The sequence below is a fragment of the Sceloporus occidentalis genome, unplaced genomic scaffold (assembly GCF_023333645.1).
Source record: "Sceloporus occidentalis isolate IW3139 unplaced genomic scaffold, rSceOcc1.0.p SCAF_36, whole genome shotgun sequence".
Taxonomy (NCBI): Eukaryota; Metazoa; Chordata; class Lepidosauria; order Squamata; family Phrynosomatidae; genus Sceloporus; species Sceloporus occidentalis.
In genome coordinates this window covers 8,829,934-8,843,289 of record NW_028317016.1, presented here as the reverse complement: position 1 = coordinate 8,843,289, position 13,356 = coordinate 8,829,934, and positions in this window count along the sequence as shown.

The following is a 13,356-nucleotide window of genomic DNA, read 5'->3' as shown; positions in this document are numbered from 1 at the left end:
CGTTGCCTGCGGCTCGTCTCACATACACCCACAGTATGTTCGCCTTCAGCCAGTCTCACATACACCTACGCCACAGTTGCTTTAGGCCGGTTGCACCAACAGACACCACCGTCGACTTTGGCAAGTTTCACATACACCTCTACCACTGTCACCTTAGGCTGGATGCACAGACAGACACTACCGTCGCCTTAGGCTGGTTGCACATACACCTACACCACGTTCACCGTATGCCTGTTCCGCAGACAGTCGCCACCATCACCTTTGGTCAGTTGCACAAAAAAGCACATAGGTCGGTTGCACAGACACTCCCATTGCCTTCAGCCAGTTGCATACCACCCACACCACCATCTCCTTAGGCCTGTTGCACAGAAAGACGCCCAACACCACCGTTGCCTTAGGCCAATTGCAGAGAAACCACCTACCACCGTCCCTGTTGGCAGGTTGCACGCACAGACAGACAGACAGACAGATACCCCCCCCCCACTATTGATTTTTATTTGGACAAACAGACACCCCACTACCATCACCTGCTCAGATGGCATGAAAGAGAAAATTTAAGGCTATATACCAACTCTTACAATAAGTGAGCAAAACTTTCACGCACTGTAAAAGACACTGAATTCAAAACAGGATACATATGTCTGCAAGGACTCTATAAGAGAGCTCAGGGCTCCAGGATTTTGAGTTACACTACTGCTCTGTTTACCAGATTGTATTAATATGGCTGTAAATGCATGAAGTAAGTTAATTGACTCTCGGAAATATATATACACATATCTACCTACAAATGCACATTTCTTAAAGAAACATGCTTGTTTTTCCAGTATGTTTCTTTTTGTGGTTTGGTGGATTAACCATGAATAATGACAGTGTGTGATAATTGGTACTTATTTGTACAAAAAGAAATAGTGTAGATAACAGTGAAGCAAATCCCTCTTGATACAATAAAATCATTTAAATCAGCAATAAAGGATAATAAACTTTAACCCTCAAGTGAGAGTGTGCATCCAAAATTATAAATAGACAAGCCAGTTATCTATGCTGCTTAAAGTGCATTGCTCAAGTTTATTGGCAGGCGCAGGACGTATTGGTTACGAACAGTATAAATAGTGCTAGTGGCTCACATGAGCTCCGGTTCTTGCTAATGCTGTCAATAAACATGAAAGATACACAAGTAATGTTCAACATTAATTGCAGCTGGATATGGCTATGACTATGGTCTGAATGAGATAGAAAGGAGTTCAAAGGTTTGTACATCTTACCCATATTGACATTGACATGTAAATTAGTATTCTGTTAAAAGCACTGACAAACAAAACTGTTGGCAATGGTAAACTTTTGCAGCAAAGGCAAACTAGTTCTTCAAAACTAAAATATGTACCACTTTCCCTGTTAGTTTTACTGAAATAGAATTTAAATGCGAAGGCAGAGCATCCCTTACCGACAGCCCATAAAGACAGTCTGCAATAAACTGGATAAAATCCTCATAGCTTCGGACAGCAGGTCTAGCAATAACAGCCATAGCTAGAAACATCAAACGCTAAAATATTTTCTGTTACACATGGCTTAAAGAAGTATTGTTGCACAAACACTCCCCATCGCCTACTTGGATGGCAGCAAAGAGAAGCCCAACTCAACAGGGCAGCACCAGTCTGCCTTCAGCCGAGTGCTATGCCCAATCCTGCTCCTACACAGGAGGTCCAACCTGAACCGGGTACTGCATGGCTGTCTACACTGCTGTTATCTCTTTAAAACAGAAAGCTCCCATGAAGGAAATAAAACGTCAGACCTGTATTTGTGCGAGATGAAAAATTCTTCATCCTATAGTGACCTTCAGAGACACCAACTGGAACCCGGACACACTGCTAGGTAGCCAGCAACATCTATATCTCCATCCACACGCATCTGAGGGAGCTGAGTGAGCAGGGAGGATTTCCATAAGGCAAATGTCTTGTCACATCACAGTGTCATCAGCTGTGTCTATGACATCATTCACTGTTCTCACCATCTGAAAATGATGGATAACACTGGTATTTGAATTACACTATATTCTTTATACACAGGGATATTTTACTGACAGTCTTAGAAATTCTGCAGTTTATCAGAGTCCAAAGCTTTAGAATATCAAGGCTTGAAACATATATCTGTAGGATTTTCCTGATGGGTGATACTTTGTTGAGTTATACTGCTTGGTTGCTGCTGAGATGAATAATAGTTTGAATAAAGCATTGGCCAATCCATCATTATGTTTAGTCATTGAGGGTGTGTGGCCTTATCTATAATGGTTTGTTTGGTATGGTTGCAAGGGAGAAATACAGGACCCTCAACCCCATGATACAGAGGGATCCTATATATACAAAACGTGTTAACATATCACCAGTTCATATTTTGAACAAAATAGTTTATTTGCTCCATCATATGAGTGCATATAAGTGAGCAATGCTTTCACACACCTTAAAATAACATGTTTCACTACACAGCCATTTAGATACTTACATCGGGAAGGACTTCATAAACGAGCTTAGGGCTACAGGATTTTGGGTTACACTACTGCTCTGCTTACCACAACATATTAATATGGCCGCATATCCATGCATCAAGCAAGCTACCTGACTCTCGGAAATGTGTGTAATATATATATATATATATATATATATATATATATATATATATATATATATATATATATATATATATATATATATATATAATTGGTTGTGGCGATCAGAGAACTCCTTTGAATGAGCTGAAGCTAATGTAAAATTAACAAATGTTTTCTGTAACAGAGTACAATAGTATATTGTTACCTAATTGGGTGACATTTTTAAGATATCAGCTCATCTGAAATGAAAAATCACTACAAAATCACACAGGCTTAGTCCTTCCATAATTATTCTTGAGGACTTAGTGGCGTGTGGGATGGACACCTAAAAATCAGTTGCACACACGGCCGGCGCCACCTACAGTCAGCCTGGGGGGAGCCTCCTACGCGGCGGGCTAGCCGCCCACTGCTGTGGTAGAAGAGCCGGTTGGGGAGTTCATAGATCCCCCTCTAACAGGCGGCACTCCAGAAGCAGGACCGGCCCTTAAATGGGTCCCGGTGGGTCTATAGGACCCAAGCGGAACTATGCCGCCCCAAAGCCATTGACGCATCCGGTAGCGACAAAGAGGTAAGTTCCGACATCCGGACTTACCTCGATCTCTTTCATTTTCCGGGAGAGGTCACACAGCATCATTGCGTGATCCCGCGGGAGCTGCAGTAAGCTCCTCCTAAGGCAACGCGCAGAGTGAATTCTGTGTCCTGGCTCGGTAAAGTGTCTGAGTGGGTATGAGTGTGTCTGGATATGATAGTGTGTCTGGATATGATAGTGTGTCTGAGTGGGTATGTTGGTGTGTCTGAGTGGGTATATAAGTGTTCCTGATTTGCAATGTTAGTGGGTCTGAGCGGGCATATTTATGTTTGGGTATGTTGGTGTGTCTGAGTGGATATGTTGGTTTGTCTGAGTGGGTATATTAGTGTTTCTGATTTGCTATGTTAGTGTGTCTGAGTGGGCATATTTGTGTCTGGGTATGTTGGTGTGTCTGAGTGGATATGTTGGTGTGTCTGAGTGGGTATATTAGTGTTTCTGATTTGCTATGTTAGTGTGAGTGGGCATATTTGTGTTTGCGTATGTTGGTGTGTCTGTCTATGTTGCTGTGTCTGAGTGGGTATATTAGTGTTTCTGATTTGCTATGTTAGTGTGAGTGGGCATATTTGTGTTTGCGTATGTTGCTGTGTCTGTCTATGTTGCTGTGTCTGAGTGGGTATATTAGTGTTTCTGATTTGCTAAGTTAGTGTGTCTTAGTGGGCATATTTGTGTCTGGTTATGTTGGTGTGTGTGTGCTTAGGTATATTAGTATGTGTGCATATGTGTCTGCGTGTGAACATGTGTCATATCATCACTTTTTATAAATGTATCTAATTAAAGTACTGGAATTGTGGTTTTATATATATATATATATATATATATATATATATACCGGTGTGTGTGTGTGTGTGTGTATATGTAGATATATATATGAAACAGTTTATGTCTGTTTTCAAGGACACATATGGCCCCACAAGATGGAGAACGACTGCACAGAGGTGTTGATTTTAATTTGATTTGTTTTGATTTGGTGATTGTCTTTCAGACGCACAATCCAATAATCACAAACTGAACTAGGGGATTTACCATAGCTGTCCCCTGGGACCTTCTCTTTGCTGTTTCTTATTGGGAGCAGGGCTAGACATGTCTACGGGTGAGGTTAGTGTGCCCCCCCACTAACATATATGCACTAGGGCACACATACTCGCATATACACACTCACAGTAACACTCCCAATTACTTACATACACACCAACACACACATTAAAACATCCTCACAACTGCACCCACCACACTTCACAGTTTTACCTTGACTGGTGCCTTCCCTCCGCACCTCACAATTTAACCATGCATTGTTCAGGGCCAGCTAAGCCCCTGTAGAAGGAGATGATAACTGGGATGGGCACTTTATAATACTTAGCAAACTTGTCACCCATGTACAGAATGAGATAGGCTGCTCGCCATCTTAGTGTCTTCCTTGTACCTTCCTTGTATCCACATTTATTCAGCAGGTGACCGCACAGAAGAGTTCGGTGGAGTAGGTACGGAGACGTTGAGAGAGAGAGAGTGAGTGACACTGGGGGGAAAAAGCAATAAAATGCAAAAATTCAGACCTCTCTGCTTCATTTTTGAATACTTTGTTGGGGTTTCTTCTTTTCAGAGATTCATGTGAATTAGCAAAATTGGCAATTACATTAAAATTCTTAGGAATGTAAAATAATGAACTTCTAGTGTAAAAATCCTAAGGCAGAATACAGTGACAACAAAACAGGGGGAGCAATAATTTAAAGGCAATGCAATAAAGCAAGCAAGGTGCTGGGTTGTGTAGCTACAGGCATTAATAACAGAGAGAGACCCCATCTCCAGAAGGATATTGGCATGTTGGAGAGAGGAAGGATACTAAAATGCTAAATTATTTTGCAGCATTAAAATATCGGGAAAGACTAAGGGACCTTAATCTGTATAGCGTGGAAGAGATGTGATATAAACATTTAAATCCTTAAAATGATTTAACAAAGTCTAGGAAGAAAGTTTATTTCAATGGATGAGAGATGTTAGAGGTTATCGTCTAAAACCAGACGGTCAGAAATTTGTTGTAATGTAAGGAGATTTACAGAGAAGATGGTAGGTAAATGGGACAGCCTCTTATCAGAAGTGGCAGAGGCTAAGACAGTGAGAAAACTTAAACATGCCTGGGATAGATATATGGCTATTCTGAAGGCAAGGACCAGGAGTAATCCAAGTCTTTACATCAGGAAAAAAGGGAGGACTAGATGGGCCTACTTGTTATTATTTGCTGTGAAATTCTGTTTCTAAATATTACAATCGCTTATGGTTGATTCTTAAATAATAAAAGGCATTTAGCATGATACATTTATAATTACTAACGTAATTCAGTTGCACCTCTCTTCATTAACTCAGGTTTTTGCCAATGATAGCAAAGTTACCTCCTTATATCCACCACCATGCGCTTGGTTCTAGTCTACCAATGCAACTGGCATGTGGTTATTTTAAAATCTGCTTTTGTCTTGCACTAAAAAACTCATGCGTTCATTGGTAGTGAGAAATCTGACAGGAGCATTCCACCTCAAGTCATATTTTCATTTTCTGACCATTACTGCTACATTTTACAGGCTAAACTCAAGGTCTTGCTAATAAACCTGTTTTTATGTGTACGTGGAAATATCCTGTTTAGAAGATGGAGAGCAAAATAGTTTGTTCCACTAGGGTCATCTGCAACATGAGAAGATCTAAAAGTATCACAGAACCTTTTTATGTGAAAGATGAAAGGGCTAGAGGATCCAAGTCGAATTTTTATATTTGTTGATACTTCATTTTCCAGCAGCGTATTGTGAATTTAAAAGCTACTGCATTTTGCTCACACTCTTAAAATATAAAGTATTAATTATGCAATCTTGGATTCATTCATAAACAATCAAAGTTAAGTCTCTCAAATATCCTTGAATGAAAGTTGTTCATCTTTAATATATAACTTTTGCGTAGGTTTGCAATAAGTGTTTAAATAGAGGATGGGGTCACAACATTTTTGGCCCATTTGTTTTGGGCAATGAATTTCGTTCTCTGCCCATTTGGTTCAGCCGAAAAACCCGTGGACATTTTAGATTGGGGAACTAAATTTGTTGCCTGGTGCCCACATTCACTCCCACTCTCTCACATTCATTCTCGTTGACTCTCTCTCTCTCATGATTTCTAAATGTTTCCCTAGATCCTCTGCTGACCACTTCCGCATCTTCTCTCTCTCAGCTGCCTCTTTCGGTGATGTCGTCTTCCCCGATTGTAGGATTTCGGAAGATGTCACCGCAAGCGCTGACATTTTGGTGGAAGTTCCTGAATATATGAGACTATACTTTTTTATATATATATATATATATATATATATATATATATATATATATATATATATATATACACAAACCAAAGGGAGCGGCTGCACACTCAGAAATATTGTTAATATACACTGGCTTTTATTTGCCCGGGTGCTCCAAAAATAGCCAGAAACATGTAACCAAAGAAAAATGGGCACTCACGGGTCTTTGTAGCAAAGTGCATTAAACACTAGAGAAAGGACTGGAGGTGGTCCGAAACGTTGGCCGTGCTGATTGAAATAAACACGTGAAAAGACCCGTGAGTGCCCATTTTTCTTTGGTTACATATATATATATATATATATATATATATATATATACACATACATACATACTCGTATTGCAAGCACATGACACACAGTACTAAAAATGTGTTTACTGTTATAAAAGCAATTACTGGTATCTCTCTAGTACCATTAAGCAAGGCAGTTCATGTATAGACTACCCTTTTTTACTTTTTATTTTACTATAGGAAAAGTTTAGTAAGACATAACAAGCGTTAATTCTTGGATGACATTTCTAAATGATGCACAGCGAGAGTCATACTTCTCACTGCCAGATGCAACACAGCGTTACAGCTGTCTCAGAACGTTGTAAACAATAGATGTCTATAATAAATAACATGCACTCTTTCTCCCTCTTCCCCTACTTACTCTCTATATCTCTGTCCTTTCTCTCCCCTCTTTCCACTCCCCATCTTTTTCTTCTCTGGCTTTTTTTTTTTTTTTCAAATACTCCCCACTCTTTCTTCATTCTTTATCTCCCCTCTTTCACTCTACCCCTCTACTTATCCTGTGTCTTTGTCTTTATTCTCTCTCCCCTCGCTTTTTTCCTTCTCACTTCTCTATTTTTGTGACCCCCACATCCCACCCCCTGTACACACTATCTGGCCTCAATTATTTATTTTTTTAACTTTTTTTCTCACTGTTCTGTATAAGAAATTTGTTTCAAAATGAATGCACCAAAAATGAAACCAAAAAGTGGAATAGATTTTGCTCGCAGTGTACAAGCCTAATATGCGCTATATTAACGTTACACAATGTATAGTTTATCTCTTCATAGACTATCGTCTCTGGTTGTCATATTTTGGGATGTGAATTAAAAAGTATACATAGTTGTCTTCTGAGTCCTTGATACCCCAATCACGTTGGCATTTTTACAATCTGTATCAATCCAAAAATGGAGTAGGTGAGCGACTGGACAGCTGTGTAAAAATAAGGATCACAGGGATGCCTTTGCAGCCAGAAAGATCTATGAGTGATTATACCATATGTCATTAGACAGGTACACTTTATTACTCAGTAGACTTGAACATAGCTAAAGTGTTCTTGAAAAAAGAACAAAAATGAAACAATATCCCAGGGATATTTTTTTACCGTTCCTACAGAAGCATAAGCTTGATAAACCAGATCACAATATCACACAATTAAGCTCTTTTCAAGAAGTGAATATAAAGTACTGAAATCTGCTTTCGTCTCAGAAATATTGAATTGGATATTAATGGTTGCTATGGTCATTGCCAAATTAAAATAAAATTCACAAGGTCACTCAAAAAAAGCACATCCTGAAAACCTAATGCTTAAGTGCAATGCTTAGAAACTGCCTTCATAAACACACTCGACATAAAAGGTACTAATGGTTGCCTTGTACTGTAACCCCCAACTGTTGATTTTGCAACCCTTTTAACCTTTCATAACCCTTTGGTAGCACTTTCCCTTAGTCCATTAATTGTACTGGTTACACAACCAATTAAAGTGCTTTCTTCATTTTAATATATTGTTTTGTCTTTGAGCATTTCTCCAATAATTTAATTTTTGTTACACACAAAGATACATAGTTAAGGTTCGACCCTGTGTCTTAAGGCTGTTACTCCCATGAAGGGTTGCCAGTTGTCCAAGTTTCACCTGGGCAGCCCCAAGCTAAATATGTATATCATGGGTCCCAGATTCATCTTGGGAGGGGCAAACTGGGCAACCTTTGGACAACCGAAAGCAGCAGATTGCTACACATAGCAGGGACCTGGAATATAAGTGCAGTCCGTGTAGAGGAGCAACTGTAAGGACTCTCGTACGGCATCACTGGTTAGGGGTGGCTGGATGAAGTAGTAACGAAGTACAGACTGGGTAGGCAGCAAACAAGCAACAACGGGTAAACAGAGGTCAGGGCTGGTAGAGTTCAGGCGCTAAATTAGTAAACAGGATCAGAGCAAGGCAGCAGGCAGAGGAGAATCAGGAGCAAGCCGAGGTCAAAGCAAACAGATAATCAGGAATAGTGGGGAGGCAAGCCAGAGGTCAGAACCGGGGAATCCACACAGAAGAGTTTAAGCAATGGAAACAGAGGAACACACTGGGTGAGCACACTGTTGCTTGAGAACAATCAAGCACTGAGGTCTGACAGAGGAGGGTTTATATAGTGAGTGCTGACTGGGAGTTACTGAACAGCCCCTTAGCCCAAACCTCCTCCCCTTTTGTGATTAGTTAGTGCAGAGGGAACCTCCCTCCTCTTCTGGTGGGATACCTTGGCACGCCCCCTGGCTATGTTTACATACTAGCGCGATCGGACTGCCTTGAAAACAGGCCGCGCAGATCACGCGAGTCTGCGGGTGTGGCCTGGGGATGTGGCCCTAGATGAGGGCCTGGTACAGGGTAAGGGACCCCTGTGATGGCATAGATGGCTAGGGTCCTGGGTCAGGAGGATAGAACATGATTGTGCTGCATTTCTGAATATGCTTAGGAATATGAAAGATTTTAAAACATAACATTGTTTGTAACATAGTTAATAAATAAAGCCAAATGGTGGAAAGAATATGCCCAGCAGATATTAGGGATCCTAACTGAAAAATATTTCTTGGGCCTCCATCTTTAACATAACTAATAATAGAAATTCTTATATGTTTATGAAGATAATGTTTATCACATTTTAAAGAAAAATACATCACAGTTCTAAAACTTTATGCGGATTCATTGTCATTAAACTTAAATTTCAGGTGTCTCCCCTTCATCCTGTAAGCATGACATAGCCAAAAGGGGCTCTAACCATTATATATGGTAGCACTCCCAGGTCAACTGAACCATTAAAAATAAAATAAACTCTCTAAGCATCCCTTTACCATTGATGACAGTAAACTTCACTGCAAAATGCAAATAATACTTCCTATTTAATCATTATATCCACCATGCCATTTATAATTTATCAAGATGACTCAAACTCGCTAGAGCAGGTCTCTATTCTCATTCTGTACCAATATGTATTAACATATGTTAATGTTATTGTCAATTTTGTATATTGTCAGTGTTGTATATTGTACTAACCTTAACCCTGACTTATTCTATTAGTGCTACAAAACAACTGGAGTTCTATAAACAAGATATTGGAATATAATGCTTTCAAAGCAGCAACAGAAATAATTAAATTGGTTTTACACAAACTTTGTCGTGTCAATTATGTAACAGAACATTTCAACAGAACCACAACAAAACTGCCAGCAACAATATAAAGTTGAGTCCCAAATTAGCTAATAATACATTTGTGGAGAAAAACTATAAAAAAATGCTTCTGAGGGTGTTATGACGTAATATGTGAGAAGCTAATACTCACTGGCCAATTTTGGACGTGAGATTTTTTTCTGGAAACGTAATATGAAAATGTATACACTTACACTTAAAGGAAATAGCAATCTGTCAATATATGTGGAAGGAACAGAATGTGGATTACAATGAGCAGTTACCTGCCATGAAAGGGACTGCATCTTTAATGTTAGTGACACAATACCTGTTACACTGAACACAGGGTATTTTAATGCCTGGCAATATTGTGTCATTAATAAATTGATTAAATATCACTTTAAAAAGCATGCAGTTTGCCCTAATGCAGTAATTGTTGCTAAGCATGTGAAAGGGGACCCAAAATATCACCTACGGGAATACATCCATAGCTATGCAACAGGATACAAGGAATAAAATAATAATATTATTATTATTATCTTTTATTTATATAGCGCCAACAGTTTACGCAACGCTTAATACAATACATAAATTCAAGGGGTATGACAAGACAAGAATAAACAGACTAAGACAAACCGATACATTAGGTGGAGAGAGCCCTGCTTGCAAGCTTACAATCTTAGGGAATGGGGTGACAAACATAAGGCACAGAAAAAGGTAGTGTGGTGGTTGTCAATGACAATGAAGTTCTAGCAGCTAAGATGGTATGCTTCTCTGAAGAAGTGGGTTTTGAGATGTTTCTGAAATGTTGGGAGGGAGGGTGAAAGCTGAAGGTTTGCTGGGAGTAGATTCCAGAGATATGAGGCAGCTCGAGTGAAATCTTGTAGACGGGAAAAGGAAGGGGTGATAAGTGAGGAGAGCCTTAGCCTATGGGAAGAACGTAGGGATCGAGTAGGAGAGTATTTGCTTTTGAGGGCAGAGATGTATGAAGGAGCAGTATTATGGATGGCCTTATATGTCAGTACCAGGATTTTAAATTTGATTCTAAAGGTAATTGGGAGCCAGTGGAGGGTTTCACAGAGTGGGGGTGCAGAAGAGGAGCAACGTGCAAGGAAGATAAGCATAGCAGCGGCATTTAGGACAGAGTGTAGATGAGAAAGTCGAGACAGTGGAATGCCAATCAGAAGAGTGTTTCAGTAGTCAAGACGGGAAATGATAAGTGAATGAAGTTTTTGTGGATTCTTGGGTGAGATGTTTTTTAGGTGCAAGCGGCAGGCACTGGCGAGGGACTGAATGTGAGGGATGAAGGAAAGGTTAGAGTCAAGGATGACCCAAAGGCATCGGGCGTGGTTAGTAGGAGAGATAGTCATGTTGTTAATGGTGATAGAAAATTCAGGTAGTGGAGTGGAGGTGGAGGGAGGGAAGATAACGAGTTTCAGGTGGCGTTGTAACATCCATGAAGAAATAGCAGACAAGCAATTGGTAATGCGGGACATGAGAGATGGAGAGAGATCAGGAGAAGACAGGTAGATTTGGGTATCATCTGCATATAGATGATAGTGGAGGCCAAATGAGTTGATTAGTTTGCCAAGAGATGAAGTATAAAGAGAGAACAGCAGAGGGCCAAGGACTGAACCTTGGGGGACACCAACCAAAAGTGGAAGGGGTGATGATGTCTTGCCAGAGAAGTTGACAGAGAAGGAACGGTTAGACAGATATGAGGAGATCCAGGAGAGAGCTGTATCTTGAATGCCTATAGAAGCAAGTGAGTCTAGAAGAAGGTGGTGATCAACAGTATCAAAAGCAGCAGAGAGATCCAATAGTATTAGAATAGAGAAGTGGCCTTTTGCTTTGGCAGAGAGCAAGTCATTGGAGACTTTTGAACATTTCATCCAATGATAAGGGAGGGTACATATGCCAAATACAGTGCTAGATAAGGGCAGACTAGATGGGCCAAAATGTTCTTATCTGCCATCAAATTCTATGTTTCTATATGACATGTCTCCACTACAGCTAAGTAAGTGACTATACAGGACTGCCATTTTTTGGTGGTGGGGATCCACAAATGACCCTAAGAATACAAGAATCAAATTTATTGAATACAGAGAATAGTACATTTTATGCTTGCCAAGCAGGTTAGAATTAATATTTGTCTAAATACAAAGGAAAATACATTATTACAAACTGTCCAACAGGACTCTGCCAGACCTCTTAGTCCGGAAAGTCTCTGTACATAGAACCTGGCTAGTCTTAGAATATTGAAACTTTCTTATCTGATCCATTGTCTAAATGGCAGTGGGATAGAAAATTATTTAAAAAAATATATTTTGAAAGGTAATACTGTAGCCTTAAAACTGAAAGCATGTGTGCTCAGATTTTGTGAATAACTGAAACAATGGCTGAATGTACAAAATTATAGAACTGTCACCAAACACAATCTCCTTTTGTGAAATATCTGGTAAAACCGCTAGATATGGCGCTAAAAGATGGCGTTCCCAACCATAAAAATAATTTAAAAAAAAAGGAAATGTTTGAAACCGCATACCTTGTCTTGTCCAGTAATACAAATAATCAGCAAAATAAATCCATAGAAAAGACATATTTTGTTCCAAGGCTTAATCATACTAACCTTTTGCTAGTTTTGTGGCTACTCTTTCAGACTCATGATAATAGAGGGACGTGAAGCAGGGTGATTTAGAATAAATGTTGAAGTAAATTAGCCCATCACAACCTAATTATAGAATATAATTGTGTAATCTTAATAAACAACTGTTTGCTGTCATACTAATGCAAATATTTTATAAACAGGTATTTATTCCAACATCAGCTAGTTCTCCATAGCTTCTTCCCTGGATTGATGATCCTAAGCCTCCTTATAATCATACTCATGAGCATGTTACTGCCACTTTTACCTATTTATCCCTGGTTCTACTCATAAAGCTAATAGAAGTCATGTATTATTACTATTAATTGTATATATATAAACTGTAGCATATAGTTAATATAATGTAAGGGACCCATTTATATGGACTTAGCCCGTATTCTACTTTGCATACATAGTGTAGAGAGCTGTTTCTCAGTATTAAAGTACAACTTTCAAAGTATTATTATTATTATTATTATTATTATTATTACTGTTTTAAACAGGTTGAATGAAAAGAGAGAATACGTCTCAGATATGAAAAAGACTGATGATTGGAACATACTCTTCCTCCCTATAACATTCACTTGCTACTGGCTGCGTAGAAAGCAGTCCTTTAACTAACAATGAACTAATAATTCACCCCTTTTCTGTCAGATCGCTTGGACGGCTTTTAATGTGGTCTCCAAGGAAACGACATATTTTTTTCACAGTTTCTCGTGAAATAAGCTGTTTCTGGTTTTATTAGCGTGTGTTAT